The sequence below is a fragment of the Marmota monax genome, unplaced genomic scaffold (genome assembly GCF_021218885.2).
Source record: "Marmota monax isolate L192 unplaced genomic scaffold, Marmota_monax_Labrador192_F-V1.1 WCK01_AAM20220418_F8-fsc00151, whole genome shotgun sequence".
Lineage (NCBI taxonomy): Eukaryota > Metazoa > Chordata > Mammalia > Rodentia > Sciuridae > Marmota > Marmota monax.
Genome location: NW_026694226.1, coordinates 820,439 through 842,016, shown reverse-complemented (window position 1 = coordinate 842,016; position 21,578 = coordinate 820,439).

Here is a 21,578-nt window from a genome sequence, read left to right as displayed (position 1 = left end):
ACACATTAATGTTAAACTAATTTAAATTCTATTAATAATTTTAAATCTTTGTCTTTAAATTTTTTTTTAAACTTTGAAAAATTCTTACCTTAGAAACAAAAAAGCAAAGAAAAATTTGCTATGAAACTATTTAATATACTAATATGTAATACTGACTATAGCTTGTTTCAATCAAACGTCTTGAAAACAAAAAGAAGAAAATCATCTTGCTGATGCTATATGTCATTGGGAAAGGCAGAGTAAGAACATCAGAAATCCTCTTCTCCATAAAAGTAACAAGGGCCACTGGCAAATATGGTCAAAATTAACTTTTTAAAAAACTCTGGGAATTATCCAAAGGCTTGTAATATCTGGGATTATTTATTCAAGAAAAATGAATGCAGATTATTCTAAATGAAGCTAGCCAATCCCTAAAAAACAAATGCCAAATGTCATCTTTGATATAAGGAGAGCAACTAAGAACAGAATAGGGAGGAAGAGCATGAGAAGAAGATCACCATTAAACAGGGTCGAGAGCAGGGAGGGAAAGAGAAAGAGAAGGGAAATTGCATGGTAAAGGAAGGAGACCCTCGTTGTTATACAAAATTACATATAAGAGGAAGTGAGGGGAAAGGAGAAAAAACGAGAGAAATGAATTACAGTAGATGGGGTAGAGAGAGAAGATGGGAGGAGAGGGGAGGGGCGGGGAGGGGGGATAGTAGAGGATAGGAAGGGCAGCAGAATACAACAGACACTAGTATGGCAGTATGTAAAAAAGTGGATGTGGAACCAATGTGAATCTGCAATATGTATACGGGGTAAAAATGGGAGTTCATAATCTGCTTGAATCAAATGTATGAAATATGATATGTGAAGAGCTTTGTAATGTTTTGAACAACTAATAATTAAAAAAAGAATTAAAAAAATGAATGAAATCTTAGTCAAAATAGTGAGCATTATGGAATTTAACTAGTTCTATCTCTTTTCCAAATTCTGTGAGAGCCTTAACAACTAATACCCCTGAAGCTGGGTACAGTGGTGCACACCTATAATCCCAGGAGCTTGGGAGGATGAGGCAGGAAGATCACAGGAGCAAAGCCAGCCTCAGCAACTTGGCTAGGCTATAAGGAATCTAGTGAGAGTCTGTCTCAAAATAAAAAATAAAAAGGGCTGGGGATGTGGCTCAGTGGTTGAGCACCCTTGGGTTCAATCCTTGGTACCAAAATTAATTAATTAATTAATTAATTAATTAAAATAAAACCAAAACCCAATACTGCAATACTCCTGAAGTTATGACCAGCGGCTTTCATGCACTGTATCAGTGTTTGAGTTCCTCCAAGCCCTTTGTCCCAGACAATTGTTTTTATTTGACTTATTTGCTAGTTTCTTGAAAAATCCCATTCAAAAAGTCCATCTTCATTTGAACTGATTTAAGTCTCCTCCAGTATAAACAGCCTTTTCTGAGAATTTGTGAAGTTCAATCAATAAGAGTTGTTTAATATAAGACCACCTTGAAATTTTGATAAGAGTTGGGACAATAATTAGTTGAACAAATCACTTGAAAAAATTGTGAAATATAATGTGTATTAAAGGGTTTAAAAAGTTCAGACATTCTTGAGAATCTAGAGAGCTGGACTGAGTACATATCCAAGAAAGAACTGAAGAAGTACTCACTTTTGGCTGTCTTAGAGACCCTGTACAATCAGTAAGGTCTAGGACAGAGGTCTTGGCTAGGCTATAAGGAATCTAGTGAGATTCTGTCTCAAAATAAAAAAATAAAAAGGCTGAATGCATGCACACACACACACACACACACACACACACACACACACTGAACCCTTCAGCAAAGACTAGAAGATCTATTGGTTTTAGGCATTTAAGTAAATCTTTGTCTAATCATTAGCTGATCAGTAGCCAAATACAGATCTCAGTAACCACACAAAACAAACAATACAGATTTTATAAAATCTGTTCAAGAAACAAATTAAGCAAACACACACAAAATAACAACAATCCATGGATGAGGATTCTTCTTTATAGAGTTGTCATATCATCAAAAAGTTTGGTTTTTAATAAAATTTATGGCATGCTAAGAAACAAGAAAGTATGGGCTATTTAAAAAGGTGAAAAAGAGTCAATAGAAACTGTATGGAGAGAATCCCAGATGTTGGACTTATTAGACAAGTTTTTGTCAAGTCTAAAATCAGCCATTTCAAATTTTTCAAAGAACCAAATGAAAAAACAATACATAGGTAGAGGTAGAATTTTCAAAATCTGAGTTGGAAAGCAAAATAACTGAAATGAAAAATTCAGTAGAGGTATTCAATAGAAGACTCAGTCAGCAGAAGATATAGTGAACTTGAAGGGAAATTGCTCAAGATTAGACTCAAGAACAGAAAGAGAAATGTTGGTATTAATCTAAACTAGATTGTTATAAAGTAAGGAGGCTAGTAACAAACCCTAAGGGAACATCCAAGAAAATAATTTTAAAAATACATAGTAAAAGAAACTATGAAGGAGTTAAAATAGTTAATCAGAAAATACCCATTTAATACAAAGGAAAACAGTAATAGAGTAAAAAAGAATTTCAAATTACACAAAACATAGTAAACAAAAATAGCAATCATATATGCTACTTTATGAATAAGTACAGTAACTATAGATTAAATATTTAAATGAAGAGATTAGCAGAATGAAATAAAAAAGAAAACCATGATCCAATTATGTGCTAACTACATTAGACATAGTTAAGATTCAAAGATACAAATAACTTGGAAGTAAAAAAAATAGAAAAAACATATTATTCAGGTAATAACTAAAGAGAACTGGAACGGCTACACTAATATTTTATTGGAAAAAATATACTTTAAAACAAAACTTTTTACTAGAGACAAGAAATATATTTTTGATTAAATGATCAATTCATTAAGAAAATGATCCTTTATATGTTATATTTATATCCTATATATAATATAATATTTTAATATTTTAAAAGGAATTGATTATATATAATATTATTGATTATATATCATATATAATATATATATTATATTGATATATATAATATATATATAATATTATATTCATCAGAGTCCAAAAATACATGGAATTGAAACAAAGCTGATGAAACTGTGAGGAAAAATATGTAATTTGATAATGCTAGCTAGAGATTTCAATACCCTACAGCAAACAAAAATTCATTCTTTGAAAGTGAGAAGTCTGGGTGATGACCAAAACCTTTGTGCCATTTTTCAACCTTAGTCTTGTACAAAGGCTTTACCTGCCAGGCCTGAGTGGGAGAAAGCTCTGATCTTGCATCCTGGACAAGCTGCATAGGTAGGACTTCATCAGAGCCCTTGCTTGACGTCCTCTACGGAAGCCTTTCATTGGGTTAAAGAAGTAGAGAGTCCTAAAAATGAGTTTTTTCACTCTGACTCTCAGTGCTTTTTCACTTTAAGTTCTTTTGCTTTTATCTGATTCCTGGTCCTAAAATACTGCAGGAGCCTTTTTGTTTTCTTCAACAGGAAAATTATTTTCACATCTGGAATGACTTTGACTAGGGTCATTCCATGAGGAAAAATGGACTGAGTGTTTTCCATGGTTTAGCATCTTGCTTATGCTAATGCAGTAAATGATGAAAGACTTACGTATACCTTTCACTTTGACTTCTTTTTAAAGTTTAAAGGAAGAAACTTTAATTGCCTATTACTTTACATGCACATACACATACACACACACACACACACACATGTATATACATTTTCCTCTAAACCATTAAGACCAAACTATATATTGAAACATTTTAAAACTGGAGATTATATTATAAAGTAATCCACCAAAAGACTACTTTGGAATATGTTTTACTCAGTTTCTTTGTTGCTGTGACCAAAAAATCTGACAAGAACAAGTAGAGAAGGAATATTTTATTTGGGGGTTCATGGTTTCGAAGGTCTCAGTCCATAGATGGCCAACTAAATCCATTTCCTTGGGCTCAAGGTAAGGCAGCACATCATGTCAGAAGAGTGTGGTGGAAGAAGCATCTGGGAGCCAGGCACCAGGAAGCAGAGAGAAAGAACACTCTCCTCACCTCAACAAAATATAAACCCCAAAGGCACACCCCCAATGACCCACCTTCTCCAGTCACACCCCATCTGCTTTCAGTTACAACTCACTTAATCTCTATCAGGGGATTAATTTGCTGATTGTGTTAAAGATCCCAAACCAAATCATTTCACCTCTAAACCTTCCTGCATTGTCTCACACATGAGCTTTTGGGGGACACTATGCATCTAAACCATAACAAAATGAGAATGAAAATGATGATGAGATAATTCATATTGATGAGATAATTCATATTGACTTAGTGCTCCCTCTATGATAAGCAAAGAAATAAGAAATTTGGAGAAATAAGTTAACTTGCTTAATGATACATAACTAGTGAGTCGAAATATGTGTGTGTGTGTCTACCATTTTATGTCAACAAAATATTTAATAAATCTCATTTAAAGTGAGTAGAATTTCATCACATGAATACATCCTAATTTATTCTTATTGTCAAATATTATTTTTCAATTTGGAATTTTTCAAATAATCCTGATATGAACATGTTTGTTAGCAATTTTGGTTATTTCTTTATGATATATATCTGGACATAAACTGATATATCAAGGAGTATTTTATGGTTCTTCTTATTATTCATTGCTTTCTAGCAAGACAGTGCTCATTTAGAGTTCATGAGATAATATATGAGAGTGTATGCCTCACTGCACTTACTAGTACTTATATTTATAAATTCCTTTGTTATTGAAAAGTAAAAATAATTTAATTTGGTAACATGGGTTTTGTTTCTGTTGTTGTAACCAATTATTGAAATTGCTCATAGCATACAGAAAATTGGACTGGTAGATATTCTCAGAATTAAATGAACCAATTAGGCAATCAGATTATTTGTCTTATGAAATTTGTAGACACAAAGGTGTGAGAAAAGTAACAAGATTTACTAGAGTAATAGAAAGAAAGCAGAGCTCCCAAAGAGGAGGTGCCCCCCAAAAGTGATGGATGTCAATGGGCGACTGTTGTCTAGGGGTTTTTAAAGGCATATCTGATGGCCCAGCACTGATGCTTGGTGGAATGAGGGATGCCAGCATGGACCAATCAAGCTCTTCAAGCTATGAGCTTAATATACCAATCAGAAATGCAATATTTCAATTCTTTATTTACATAATGAAGAGGCTAGGTCTCACCTGGTGTTTTTTTTAATATCTATTAGAAAGGAAAAAAAAATTTCTGGTAAGGGTCTGCTTAGGAATTGCTAGGGGTAAAGGCAAGGAACTAAGAAGGCTGCAATGGTTGAAGCTGTGTGTGATCCAATGGAACACAAACAGGTATTCTAACTCAGAAGAAGTCATTGTAATTGTTATGGTTTAGATGTGAGGTGTTCCCCAAGTGCTCATGTATGAGACAATGCAAGAACATTCAAAGGTGAAATGATTGGGTTAACCCAATCAGTGAATGAATACCCTGATGGAGTTAATTGAGTGGAAACTGTTGGTGAGTAGAGTGTGGCTGGAGAAGGTGCATCATTGGAGGCATGACTTTGGGGTATATATTTTGTACTTAGTGAGTGGAGTCACTTTCTCTCTGCTTCCTATCATCATGTGAGCTGCTTTCCTCCGCCATACTCTTTCGCAATGTTGTTCTGCCTCACCTTGAGTCCTGAGTAATGGAGCCAGCCTTCTATGGACTGAGACCTCTGAAACCATGAGCCCCTTACTAAAACAGTGGTTTACACTGGCAGGGAGCAGAAAGTCACAGGATATCTTTCAGACCCAGTCTCTTCTATCAGGATAGCATGATATCCACCTCCCCTCCTGTCCTCTCAGATCCTCATGCTGGCTGCCTATGGGAGATCTGTCTTCCTAGGTCACTAGTCCTTAGGATCTTCTGTTTGGTTACTTTTGTTGCTGCTTATTATTCAGGGCCACTGATTCATAAAAATGGATTGTGTACATAGAATAACTTGGTCAACAGTAGGTATGCATATTTGATCCAATCTAAAGGCAGAACAGAGCAACAAAACAAACTAGAAATCTATGTGATATTAAATTAACAAATTTCATTAATACACTACCCAGCATAAAAACGGAAACCAAAATGAATAAGCAAGCTAAACCATTAACCATGTATGTTGTTAGCAAATTTGATTGACACATAATGCTACGTACAGTTAATTGCTATGTTGAAAAGAATCCTGTTCTGGGGAGTGATGTTGGCTAAATTGTATTGTTATATTGTGTGCATTTATGCATATGTAACAGAAAATCCCATCATTTACATAAACTATAAAGCACCAATAAAAAATGTGGAAAGAGTGAAAAAAAAAAAAGAAAGAAACCAGCCCCTTTTGTGAGTAGATTGGGTCTTCCCCTTATTTCCTGTTTACAGGCTATATCTTTCTGTTTATGTTTTTATCAACACGTTACAGTTTTATATAATAGTGGGGTCAATTTTGACATATTCATAAATTCATATAACATAATTTGGTTAGTTTAAATTTCCACTATTACCCATTCCCTCCCCTCCTCTCTTTTCCTCTTCACTCCCTCTACTCTATTCATCTTTCTTTTATTTATTTATTTTTTCATTGTTAACATTATAATTATACATAAAAGTGGATTATGTACATAGAATAACTTGGTCAATTTCATTTTGCAGTTCTTCTCTTTTCCCATGCCCCCTCGCTCCCCTTCAGTTCCTTTACTCTTCTCTACCATTCTCTCTTTTATGTTCATGAGATCTCTCCCCTTTTTAAAATTTCCTATTTTTCTATTTTCTGTATCTGAAAGGAAAACATGCAACATTTGGCTTTCTGAGTCTGGCATATTTCATTTAGCATGATGTTCTCTGATTCCATCTTTTTACCAGCAAGTGACATAATTTCATTCTTCTTTATGGCTGAGTAGAACTCTATTGTGGCTATATACCACATTTTCTTTATCCATTTGTCTATTGAGAGACACCTAGGCTGATCCCATAACTTGGCTTTTATGATCTTGCTGTTATAAATATATTGATATGCCTGTATCACTTTAGTATATTGGATTTATTCTTTTGGATAAATCCAAGGAGTGGGTTACCTGGGTTATATGGTAGATCCATTCCTAGTCTTTTGAGGAATCTCCCTACTGCTTTCCCAAGTAGTTATACTAATCTGTAGTCTCAATGCAAAAGTGTACTTTTCCCCCTTCATCCTTGACAGTATTTATTGTTATTTGTCATCTTGATAATTGCCATTCTGACTGGAGTGAGATGAATTCTCAATGTAGTTGTGATTTGTATCGCCCTGATTTCTAAGGGTGTTGAATATTTTTTTAATATATTTCTTGGCCATTTGCATTTCTTCTTTTGAGAAATGACTGTTTAGCTTATGTGCCCATTTATTGACTGGGTTATTATTTTTTGCATGTGTTAATTTTTTTATTTCTTTATGTATTCTGGATATTAATCTCCTGTTGGAAGAGTAGCTGGCAAATATTTTTTCCCATTCCTTAGGCTCTCTCTTCACACATTTGTTTCCTTTGCTGTGCAGAAGATTTTACACTTGAATCCATCCCACATATTGATTTTATTTCTTGAGCTTTAGGAGCTCAGTGCCTGCACCAATATTTGGAATGTTGACCTTATGCTTTCTTTTGGTAGTTTCACTGTTTTTAGTCTAGTGCCTCGGCCTTTGGTGGACTTTGAGTTGATTTTTTGTGCAGTGCAGGGGATGAGGATCTAGTTTTAGTCTTCTACACATGTATATTCAGCTTTCTCAGGATCATTTGTAAAAATGATGTCTATTCTTCAATGTATGTTTTTGATACCTTTGTCAAATATCAGATGATTGTATCCAGGTGGATTTGTCTCTGTGTCTTCAATTTTATTCCATTGATCTTTATATCTATTTTGATGCCAATATCTTGCTGGTTTTGCTCTATCATTCTGTAGTATAATTTGAGATCAGGTATTGTGATGCCACCAGCATCACTCTTATTGCTCAGTATTACTTTGGCTATTTTGGGTCTTTTATTCTTCCATAAATTTTAGGACTGTTTTTTTTTTTCTAGTTCTGTGACGAATTTCATTTATATTTTGGTGGGAATCACATGGAATCTGTATATCACTTTTGGTAATACAGCAATTTTGACAACGTCAATTCTACCTATCCAAGAACATGGGAGGTGTTTCTGTATTCTGAGGTATTTAATTTTTTTCTTCAATGTTCTGTAATTTTCATTGGCGAGGTCTTTCACCTCTTTGGTTAAATTTTTTTTCAGGCTATTGTGAGAGGAGTTTTTTTTATTTTCCTGTCACCTTTCTTTCCAGCAGATTGATTATTGGAGGATAGGAAGGCTACTTATTTTTGTGTGCAGATCCTGTACCCTTCTACTTTGCTGAATTTATTTATCAATCCTAGTAATCTCCTGGTGGAATTTTTTGGGTCTTGTATGTATAGGATCATTTGACTTGTTTTCTTAATTGGCTATTCTAACCTCTGGAAGTTCACATCTCTCGAGCTCAGCTGAGTTCCTGACCAAAAGGAAATCAGGTTGACAAATCTTTACCTAGACTGATCAGGAAGAGAGAGAGAGAGAGAGAGAGAGAGAGAGAGAGAGAGAGAGAGAGAGAGAGAGAGAGAGAGATTAAGAAAAAGAGAAAGAGAGAGAAACAAACCCCAGTTACTAAAATCAAAATCAAGAATGAAGGAGGGACTAGTACTACCAACCACATGAAGTTTTTAAAAGGATTATAAGAGAATACTATCAAAAATTGTACATCAAAATATTAGATAATTTAGGTGAAATAATGAAATAATGAGTACCTAGAAAGAAACTACCAAAACTAACTTTAGAAGAAATAGAAAATTGACTAGATTAACAAAAAGTAAAGATATCAGATCAGCAATTCACCAAGAAAATCCCAGGACAGATAACTTCACTGGTGCATTTCACTTAGCATGTTTTTGTTTGTTTGCTTGTTTTGTGCTGGGATTGAAGCCAGGTCTGTGAATACTAGATAAGTGCTTTACCACGGAGTTACAGCTCCAGCCCCTTTTTAATTTTTATTTTGAGGCAGACTCTTGCTAATTTGCCCAGTATGGCTGGTATGTAAATCATTTAGTAAAAAAATCATCTAGCATTAAAGTTGAAAAAGAAATTGTCCAAAATAACTCTAATAATAAAATTTTGTTGATTAATATACAATATAGCATGGAAGAGGGAAAGGAAACTGTACAGGTTTTTTTTTTTAATATATATATACAATTGACATTATCAGTTTAAAATAGACTGTTATAACCAAAGGAATTTTTATGCAAAAGCTCAGGTTTCTATGTAGCACAGCTGAGAGACCACAAATGCAAGCTTGGGCCAAATCAAGCTCAGGCCAAATCTTGTGTAAGCAGAAAAACTGATAGTGAGATATCTGTTGTCTAGTATCTAGACCCTCTCTACAAAAGGGCAAAAGTTACCCAGTTGGATCAAAGGGCATGTGAAGAGCTTATGGACACTACGTGACTTACCCAGGATTGGGGGCCAATTTCCTTAGCCCCACAGATTCATAACCTCCAGACAGCGTCCTCTCACTGGCAAATCTCTCTTGGGATCCTTTAGCCTTTGAGAGCTCTGCTTTCTTTCCTTCTTTTACTCTAATAAATCCTCTTACTTTGCTTTTGCCCTTCCTGTGCATGGATTTCACTCTTTGAATCTGCAACACAATGAACCCAGCCAACCCCACACTCTGTGTTACACTATGAGGAGCCACAGTCTTAAAGGGTCCTGGATGTGAAAAAAAAAATGACAATGAAAAGTAATAACTGCTATAATTTTTCTTTGAATATCTGTTGTATGAGGAAAGCACTTTTTTTGTTTTGCTCTAAAGATCTATCTAAAATAATACTCTTTCTCCAGTAATGCTTGATTTAATATATTCATAGCAATTATTTCTATGTCTTCTACTTATTCAATGCTCTTTTTTTAAAAAAACAGATAGTGAATGACAATATTTTTTTTTTCATTTTAATAATTGCAGTCTTCATTTTCAGTATCAAAATTTAAATGAGGAAATATGACTCATTTTAATTCTAAAATAGATACTATCAGTTAATGTAAAAGTTCAGTGCTGTCACAGATATTTGTCAATAATTTATTATTAAAATTTTTAAAATATTTTTCTTAATAGACACAATTATATGTCATGCCAGATACACAATTATATATCATGATACATTACTTATTAAATGATTTCCACATATTCATGCTAAAATTTGGAGTAAGTTGTGTTCTAAATATTTATTGTGAAGTATTTTTTAACCAAATTATTATTTCTGCTGTTATCTTTTGTGAAAGCTATGTTTTCCTAATTCAATGTTCTGAGACACATACATTTGTTTTTTTAGAGAGTTTTCTGGCTAAATTTTTTATAGAGCATTATTCTTCTCGAAGAAGAAATGAATTCAAAATTGCATTTTTAGTTTTACCTATTCTATAAGGATTGGCTTTAACCATTGCCTATGTTACCAGTTTTTATTTTACTTGCTTTAGCTTCTTGCATCCTTTGTGATTGGGTGAAATTAACAGGAAATAAATTACAATTATTTGGGGCGAGAAAGTCGAGAAAAAGAAACAGCAGATAAATGAGTTAAGGGAAGGAAAAGAGGAAGAAAGGGGGACTATTAATCAAACTGGGGTTTGTTTACATTCAATTGAAAGAGAAATGAAAAATAATTCATAATCTCAGGTTGGAATTCAAAAGTTAAAAAAAAATGTACACAGAAAATAGAATGTGTACTTACAGGGATCTGCAAGTCCTTGGCAGCTCAACAGAATTCTTGCTATCTAATATTTTTACAAGAATATATGAAGGTTAAGATGGGTTAATAATGGATCATAAAAATTATATTGAATTATTTGATTAAGACCTAGAGAACATGAATCATGGCTATTTAACTTTAATTTTAAATATATTTAATAAACATATTTAATTTAAATAGTTAAAGTTTTTCAGAACTAAAAATAATTCACACTAAAAAAATCTTTTGTGATGTTATTTTTATGTGAAAGCAAACCAAATAAATGGTATTGATTGGGTTGATACATACATAATACCCTATATGCCTATTTTGCATTCTCTACAAAATTATAAAGCTCTTGTAGGTTGGGAATCAGCTCTCTTCCTCAAAAGTGTACTTTCTTTCTTCACATGTATATCAGCTATCTTTTGCTGCATAGCAAATTATCCAGAACTTAACAAGTTAAAACAACAAACTGCTTAGCTAGCTCAGGGTCTCATAAGGAGCTGTGGAGAAGTCAGATGGGTCTGCAGTCATCTGAAGTCTTATTTGGGCTGAAGACTCCACATCTAGCCTCACTCATGTGGCTATTATACAACTGAGAACTTTGGTTTCTTGATGCATATGCTTCTCCGCAGGTTGCAGGGTTTTCTGAGTACACTCATGATATGACAATACAAATTCCCCATACAAGTGGAAAGATAAAAGAGAGAGACAGACATCAGAGACAGAGAGACAACCCAAGATGAGAGTTTTTTTTTTTTTTTGTAAATTGACCTTGGAAATCTCATTCCATTACTTCTGTCACATTCCATCTGTGTTGGAAATTAATCAGTAAATTCAGTCCACACTGAAGGGAAGGGGATTCATAAAAGTTTAATAGAGGAGGAAGGATCCTTGCTGAACATCTTTCAGGTGGACAACCATGATATACAAAGTCACCTTAAATTGGTAGGAAATCAGGCCACATAGTGCTATGCTGCGCTTTAAGAGAGGATAGTGACTCTTTTTTCCACTTTGGGAAACTGGATAAATTGTAGTATCATTTATTAAGCAACTACATGCTCTTGGAAGTCTGGATTTTGAGAAAGGAGATGATGAGCTCTGTGATGGGCATGTTATATTTATTACATTTATAGTTAATCTGAAACTTTCTAATTGTAGATAAGTCAGTAATTTTGTGCATGATTCTGGAGCTCAAAAGAAAATTTGCAATGAAGATATTCACTTGAAAGCGTTCAGAATATTGATGGTAATCAACAATGTGTGCATGGATAAAATCATGAGGAAGAGACTATAGAGAATGTCAAGGAAGGAATCAATGATGAAGACTTGAACTCAAGATTAAAAAAACAGGTAAAGGACAATGATCCAGGAAATGTAAAGGAATTAGTTCCAGGAATTAGTTCCAGGGATAAAAGCAAATGAGGAAATTTGTGACACAGAAGCCTAGGGTAGAGTATTTTAAGAAATATAGAGTACTTTACACTTTCAAATAATGCCAAGGAGGTCAAATAATAGAGAAGAATGTTAGCTGGCAGGAAGCTCACTGTTGACTGTTGCAGGAGCCATGTGGATAAACGTATGGGGGAGGAACACAGATTGTAGTGTTGAAGAGTCAGTGGTAGGTAAGTTTAGGCACTTTTTTCAGAGTTTTGCAAAGGAGAGAAAATACAGCAAAAATATAAAAGGATGTAGAATTCAAAGATGATGCTTTCTTTTATATATGAAAATGAATTTCATGTGTAAATGGTGATAGGAAAAGTGCAATAGAAAGAAGTTAAAGCAACAAGAAAGGAACAGATAATGAATAGTGTGGTGTTCTGGGTAAAGTGTGGAGAATGTAGAAGCTATAACACAGATGGAGTTTTTTTTTTCTTAACTATAATGAAAGGGAAAGAAAATAGAAAATAAGAGAGATAAGGACACACATAGGTTTATGGGTTGAAGGCAAGACAGTGAAGACATTCGTGTTTGAGGATTTTATTTTCTCTGAGAGGTAGATGAGGTCATGTGTATACAAGTGATGTTATTATTATTCATGTTGCATTTCTGTTAATCAAAGAAATATTTCCTGAATAAGTCCTTATAAATAGTCTCCTCTTAAGGGGGGAATCAATTTATTTATTCCTTGAACAAATACTTCTGGATGCTTGTCTGCTTTCCCAAATTCATAATCAGCTTGAGAGGGCAGGGATTCAAATATTCACACTGCAGTGTGCTGATTGTGGTAGCAGCATAAAAATAACATAGTATGGGGGCACCAAGGAGAACAAAACCGAATGTAACTAGAATCATAGGGGATTCACAATAACAGGTCATGAGAAAGCAGGAGCAAATGGCCATTTATTAAAAAAAAATACACTTATATAGTTTTAAACCCTAGAGACTTTGTTGGACTCCAGTCCAAGAATAAAACCCTCACAAATAATAGTTTTGATCTAGAAATTAAGACTTTTAGTCTGAGACATAGTTCTACAATGAAATGAATTCCATTTAGTCAAAAATAACTGACAATATCTTGAAACAAAGCACAGAGATATGGAGATACACATTGTTATGGTTTGGATATAGGGTATCCCCACAAAGTGCCTGTTAATGCAGTGATAGAGGTGAAATATTAGATTATGAGAGCTGTAAACTAATCATCCTATAATAGTTTGAATGGACTGAATGGGCATAAACTGTAGGCAGATGGGGCATGGCTGGAGGAAGTGGGTCACTGGGGGTGCGCCCTAGAAGGGTGCATCTTCACCCATGGCCCCTTTCTCTCTCTGTATTTCCTGACCCTTCTATGAGCTGAGCATCTTTTCTTCACTAGGTCCTTCTGCCATGATGTGCTGCCTCACCTTGCACCCAGAGCAGTGAAGTTGGCTATCAGTGTACTAAGACCTCTGAAAGCATGAGCCTCAAATAAACTTTTCCTCCTTTAAATTATTCTTGATGGGTGCTTTGTTTACGGCAATGCAAAATGAGTTACTAACAAGCAAACACATTTTCTTCATACAAATGCATTCATCCTAATAGAATTGTAAGAATAATACCCAAGTCTGCATGATAAGCACCAAGACCAGCTCTTGCAAAGGCTGTTAGATGTCCCCAGAATCTTCTCTTCCACAGCAATGCAATCCCCAATTTTTAGTTGAATATATTACCCACATAGAGACTATACCTCTCAATCTTTTCTGCAACTCATTATAGTACAATGACTTCATTCTCACCAATAATAAGTGTAGGAAAGGGTGTGGCAATTTCTGGGATGTGTTCTTGAAGGCAGAATACATCCTGTCTACTTTGTTTTGACTTCTTCAAATGCAGGTAATGGCTAGAGCTCTGTTATCAATTGGGTGAAAAAATGCAAGAACATTCAGAGGTGAAATCATTGGGTCATGGGAGCCTTAACCCAATCGGTGAATTAATCCCCTGATAAGGATTAACTGAGTGGTAACTGAAGGCAGGTAGGGTGTGGCTGAAGGAGGTAGGCAATGTGGGAATGCCTTTGGGATATACATTTTGTATCTGATGAGTGGAATCTCTCTCTCTCTCTCTCTCTCTCTCTCTCTCTCTCTCTCTCTCTCTCTCTCTCTCTCCTTCCTAATCATTGTATCTTGATCCTCTTCCCTCCACCACAATCTTCCTCCAAGATGTCCTGCCTCACCTCCTGGCCTGAGGAACAGAGCCAGCTGTCTCTGAAACCCTGAGTCCCCAAACAAAATTTTCCTCCTCTACAATTGTTTGGGTCAGGTCTTTTAGTTACAACGGTGAAAAAGTTGACTAAAACAACTATTAAACACTAACCCCACCACCTCACCAATATAAATAGTCTTTCTTGAAACTTTGTGACTAGAGTGTATCCTTGGCAAAAACAACAACAACAAAAACAAAAACATATATATATATATATATGAAATAAAAGAGGCAAGTAACTGGCATGGCACAAGACATCCTTTTTGATCTGTTCCTTAGTTCTTATATTTTCCTCCCTGTTGCAAAGATATTTATGGACTGGACTGAATTACCATTTAACCCTCACTGAATGAGTTTTCTGCTTCTGGACTCCAAGTTTTACTCTAACCTTGGTCTGCATAGTCAGACTCCTGGGACCTGACCAGGGTTTGGAACATTTGCTGACAGCTCTTCTGGATCAACTCTCCGTGAACTATGCTATCCTTTTCAGTCCTAACTTCAGATAGCACTGCCCTGATCTGAAAAAGCTGGTCTCTGGCTTAGAACCTGTGTTCCAATTCCATATTTAGCCTGCTTTTTGGGTCTGTGTAGATATTCATTGCCTCTTCACCTTTATTTGTATTATTGTATTGCACCTTATTTTCTTTTTATTTTTTTTATTTTTTTTATTGGTTGTTCAAAACATTACAAAGCTCTTGACATATCATATTTCATACATTTGATTCAGGTGGGTTTTGAACTCCCAATTTTACCCCCAATACAGATTGCAGAATCACTTCGGTTACACATCTACATTTTTACATAATGCCCTATTAGTAACTGTTGTATTCTGCTACCTTTCCTATCCTCTACTATCTCCCCTCCCCTCCCCTCCCATCTTCTCTCTCTACCCCATCTACTGTAATTCATTTCTCTCCTTATTTATTTTCCCATTCCCCTCACAACCTCTTATATGTAATTTTGTATAACAATGAGGATCTCCCTCCATTACCATGCAATTTCCCTTTTCTCTCCCTTTCCCTCCCACCTCATGTATCTGTTTAATGTTAATCTTTTCTTCCTGCTCTTCCTCCCTGCTTTGTTCTTAGTTGCTCTCATTATATCATAGAAGACATTTGGTATTTGTTTTTTAGGGATTGGCTAGCTTCACTAAGCATAATCTGCTCTAGTGCCATCCATTTCCCTGCAAATTCCATGATTTTGTCATTTTTTAGTGCTGTATAATACTCCATTGTGTATAAATGCCAAATTTTTTTAATCCATTCATCTATTGAAGGGCATCTGGGTTGGTTCCACAGTCTAGCGATTGTGAATTGTGCTGCTATGAACATCGATGTAGCAGTATCCCTGTAGTACGCTCTTTTAAGGTCTTCAGGGAATAGTCCGAGAAGGGCAATAGCTGGGTCAAATGGTGGTTCCATTCCCAGCTTTCCCAGGAATCGCCATACTGCTTTCCAAATTGGCCGCACCAATTTGCAGTCCCACCAGCAATGTACAAGAGTACCCTTTTCCCCACATCCTCGCCAGCACTTGTTGTTGTTTGACTTCATAATGGCTGCCAATCTTACTGGAGTGAGATGGTATCTTAGGGTGGTTTTGATTTGCATTTCTCTGACTGCTAGTGAAGGTGAGCATTTTTTCATGTACTTGTTGATTGATTGTATGTCCTCCTCTGAGAAGTGTCTGTTCAGGTCCTTGGCCCATTTGTTGATTGGGTTATTTGTTTTCTTATTGTTTAATTTTTTGAGTTCTTTGTATTCTCTGGATATTAGGGCTCTATCTGAAGTGTGAGGAGTAAAAATTTGTTCCCATGATGTAGGCTCCCTATTTACCTCTCTTATTGTTTCTCTTGCTGAGAAAAAACTTTTCAGTTTAAGTAGGTCCCATTTGTTGATTCTTGTTATTAACTTTTGTGCTATGGGTGTCCTATTAAGGAATTTGGAGCCCGACCCCACAATATGTAGATCGGAGCCAACTTTTTCTTCTATCAGATGCCATGTCTCTGATTTGATATCTAGCTCCTTGATCCACTTTGAGTTAACTTTTGTGCATGGCGAGAGGAGGGGATTCAGTTTCATTTTGTTGCATATGGATTTCCAGTTTTCCCAACACCATTTGTTGAAGATGCTATCCTTCCTCCATTGCATGCTTTTAGCTCCTTTATCAAATATAAGATAGCTGTAGCTTTGTGGATTAGTCTCTGTGTCCTCTATTCTGTACCATTGGTCCGCCCGCCTGCTTTGGTACTAGTACCATGCTGTATTTGTTACTATTGCTCTGTAATATAGTTTTAAATCCGGTATCGCTATACCACCTGATTCACACTTCCTGCTTAGAATTGCTTTTGCTATTCTTGGTCTTTTATTTTTCCATATGAATTTCATGATTGCTTTATCTATTTCTACAAGAAATGCCATTGGGATTTTGATTGGCATTGCATTAAACCTATAGAGAACTTTTGGTAATATCGCCATTTTGATGATGTTAGTTCTGCCTATCCATGAACAGGGTATATTTTTCCATCTTCTAAGATCTTCTTCTACTTCTCTTTTTAGGGTTTTGTAGTTTTCATTGTATAAGTCATTCACCTCTTTTGTTAGGTTGATTCCCAAATATTTTATTTTTTTTGAGGATATTGTGAATGGAGTGTTTTTCCTCATTTCCATTTCAGAAGTTTTGTCACTGATATACAGAAATGCCTTTGATTTATGCATGTTGATTTTATATCCTGCCACTTTGCTGAATTCATTTATTAGTTCTAGTAGTTTTTTTGTAGACCCTTTTGGGTCTTCTAGGTATAGAATCATGTCATCTGCAAGTAGTGATAATTTAAGTTCTTCCTTTCCTATTTTTATGCCTTTAATTTCTTTCGTCTGTCTAATTGCTCTGGCCAGTGTTTCGAGAACTATATTGAATAGAAGTGGTGATAGAGGGCATCCCTGTCTTGTTCCAGATTTTAGGGGGAATGCCTTCAATTTTTCTCCATTGAGAATGATGCTAGCCTGAGGCTTAGCATAGATAGCTTTTACTATGTCGAGGTAAGTTCCTGTTATTCCTAGTTTTTCTAATGTTTTGAACATAAAGAGATGCTGTACTTTGTAGAATGCTTTTTCTGCGTCTATTGAGATGATCATATGGTTCTTATCTTTAAGTCTATTGATGTGGTGAATAACATTTATTGATTTCCGTATATTGAACCATCCTTGCATCCCAGGGATGAATCCTACTTGATCATGGTGTACAATTTTTTTGATGTGCCTTTGTATCCGATTCGCCAGAATTTTATTGAAGATTTTTGCATCTAGGTTCATCAGAGATATTGGTCTGTAGTTTTCTTTCTTTGAGGTGTCTTTGTCTGGTTTCGGAATCAGGGTGATGTTGGCCTCATAGAATGAATTTGGCAGAGCTCCCTCTTTTTCTATTTCCTGAAATAGCTTGAAAAGTATTGGTATTAATTCTTCCTTAAAGGTTTTGTAAAACTCCGCTGTATACCCATCCGGTCCTGGGCTTTTCTTGGTTGGAAGTCTTTTGATTGCTTCTTCTATTTCATCTATTGATATTGGTCTATTTAAGTTGTGAGTATCCTCCTGATTCAGTCTGGGCAAATCATATGACTTCAGGAATTTATCAATGTCTTCACTATCTTCTATTTTATTGGAATATAGGTTTTCAAAATAATTTCTAATTGTCTTCTGTATTTCTGTAGCATCTGTTGTGATATTGCCTTTTTCATCCCGTATGTTAGTGATTTGAGTTCTCTCTCTTCTTCTCTTCCTTAGCATGGCTAAGGGTCTGTCGATCTTATTTATTTTTTCAAAGAAACAACTTTTAGTTTTGTTAATTTTTTCAATAGTTTCTTTTGTTTCAATTTCGTTGATTTCCGCTCTGATTTTAATTATTTCTTGCCTTCTGCTACATTTGCTGTTGTTTTGCTCTTCCTTTTCTAGGGCTTTGAGATGAAGTCTGAGCTCTTTTATTTGTTGGTTTTTCCTTTTTTTGAGGAATGACCTCCAGGCGATGAATTTCCCTCTTAAAACTGCTTTCATTGTGTCCCATAGATTCCGATATGTTGTGTCTGTATTTTCATTTATCTCTAAGAATTTTTTGATTTCCTCCTTTATGTCTTCTGCAACCCATTGATCATTCAGTAACATATTGTTCATTTTCCATGTGATGTAGGATTTTTCCTTCCTTCTTTTATCATTGATTTCCAGTTTCATTCCATTATGATCAGATAAAATGCATGGGATTATCTCCACCCCTGTATATTTACTGAGGGTTGCCCTAAGGCATAATATATGGTCTATTTTTGAGAAGGATCCATGTGCTGCTGAGAAAAAAGTATATCCACTTGATGATGGTTGATATATTCTATATATGTCAGTTAAGTCTAGGTTGTTGATTGTGATATTGAGTTCTATAGTTTCTTTATTCAACTTTTGTTTGGAGGATCTGTCAAATGGTGAGAGAGGTGTGTTGAAGTCACCCATAATTATTGTGTTGTGGTCTATTTGATTCTTGAACTTGAGGAGAATTTGTTTTATGAACGTCGCAGCACCATTATTTGGTGCATAAATATTGATAATTGTTATGTCTTGTTGGTGAATGGTTCCTTTTAACAGTATATAATGTCCTTCCTTATCCCTTTTGATTAACTTAGTCTTGAAGTCGATTTTATTCGATATGAGGATGGCCACCCCTGCTTGCTTACGAGGACCGTGTGTGTGGTATATTTTTTCCCAACCTTTCACCTTCAGCCTGTGTATGTCTTTTCCAATCAGATGTGTCTCCTGGAGGCAGCATATTGTTGGATTTGTTTTTTAAATTCATGTTACCAGCCTATGTCGCTTTATTGGAGAGTTTAATCCATTAACATTTAGAGTTACTATTGATATATGGTTTGTACTTCCAGCCATGTTTGATTATTTATCTTCTTTTTTTTATTATTTATTTAATTTAGTTTGTTTCTCCATGGTTAGCTTTCCCCCCACCCTCTGTTTTTATAGAGGCACTTCCCACTGATGGTTTTGGTTATTGTTTTTCATTTCTTCCTCGTGTAGTGTTTTGCTCAAGATGCTTTGCAATGCTGGTTTTCTGGCTGCAAATTCTTTCAGCTTTTGTTTGTCATGAAAGATTTTTATTTCGTTGTCATACCTGAAGCTTAATTTTGCTGGATACAGAATTCTTGGTTGGCATCCATTGTCTTTCAGTGTTTGAAATACGTTGTTCCAGGATCTTCTCGCTTTCAGCGTCTGTGATGAAAAATCCATTTAACCTTATTGGTTTACCCCTGAATGTAATCTGCCTCCTTTCTCTTGTAGCTTTTAATATTTTCTCTTTGTTCTGTATATTGGATATCTTCATAACAATGTGTCTTGGCGTTGGTCTACTGTGATTTTGTGTGCTCGGTGTCCTGTATTCATCTAAAATTTGTATATCCGTTCCCTTTTTTATTTCTGGAAAGTTTTCTGTAATTATTTCATTCAGCAGGCTACTCATTCCCTTGGTTTGAATCTCTGTACCTTCTTCTATCCCGATGACTCGTAGGTTTGGTTTTTTTATGTTGTCCCATATCTCTTGGATGTTTCTCTCATGATTTTTAACCAGCTTTTCTGAGTTGGCTAGGCTCTTTTCAAGATGATATATTTTGTCTTCATTATCTGACGTTCTGGCTTCTACTTGCTCCACTCTGTTAGTGATACTCTCAATTGAGTTTTTAATTTGGTTTATCGTTTCCTTCATTTCTAAAATTATTGTTTGATTTTTTTTTTATAATCTCTATCTCCTGATAAAGATGCTTAACTTCTCCTTTTATCTGTTTATGTAATTGATTTTCAAAGTGTTCTTTCACTGTTTGGATTTGCTGTCTTGTATCCTCTTTAAGGTTCCATTCCATCTGTTTAAGGTGTTCCTTGAGTTCTTTATATGACCATTTTTCTGCTGACTCTAGGTCCTCCTGAATATTTAGGCTGTCCTTCATTGTTTGTACTCCCTTTTCTTCCTTGCTTTTTTATGCTGCTCATGTTACTTCTTGTTCTGTTTGACTGCTGAGTTACTGTTTACTCTTATAAATTTATTTGATGCTTGGGAGGAAAGATATTAGAAGGGAAGGGAAGAAGTCACTAAAGAGAATGAGAGTAGGCAGGTAGAATTCAAGGAAGGGGGAATAAGAAAATTGAAAAGACAAAAGAAACAAAAACAAAACACACACAAAAAAGTTAGAAAATAAAGAAAGAAAAGAAAAAAAATTTTTTTACAAAAATAATAATGATAATAAAAATAATGAAAATTAAAATTGAAAAAATTATAATAATAATAAAAAAAATTTAAAAAAAATTAGAAACATTAAAAAAAGTTAAAGAACAACAACAATAAAAAAATGAAAATGAAAGAAAAAAAGAAAAAGAAAAAAATGATAATAATAATAATAATAAATGCAGTCATAGAGTTCGATTAATTTCTCTTCCAGTAGGTGGAGCTGTGCCCACTGGGTCAAGCTTCTCCTCTCACTAAGTGGGAACCAATCACTGTGTAGCAGCTCTTCCTCACAGACTGGGCGGGTCTCCAATCCTGAGTGCCTAGGGCCTTCTCTTGTGTTTCCTCAAGCCAGGCCGCGCTCACCTGTGACGCTCACCACAATGCTGGCTACATGCCAGGTCTGCTGCTCCTGGGAGCCCTGTTGCGCTGGTTTCAATGCAGTTATCTCCTCCACCCGTGATCTCAGTTCTCTGCCAAGGTGGTATCACATGTAAATGGTGACCGTTCGTTCCCTTTGCCGGGTGACCAGTGCAACGGGTGGGTCCTGACTGTCTCTCCCAATCCCCATTTCAATCCTGTGGCCACTGCCTATGAAGGCTCGGTTGGTTTTTACCTCTGTAAGTTCCTAAGGGCCAACCAGTTATTTCAGCGGGATTGTTAGTGCTGAGTCACGAGAAGCAGGCGAACCGGAGCTTGGATGCAGCCGATCCGGGCTCGGTGTGTGTTCTGAGGGGCCCAGACTGTACACCCCAGATCCACGTCAGCTCAGCATTGCCTAGTGATCCTGGGCAAACAGCATTTATACAGTTTACAGCTCCCTATG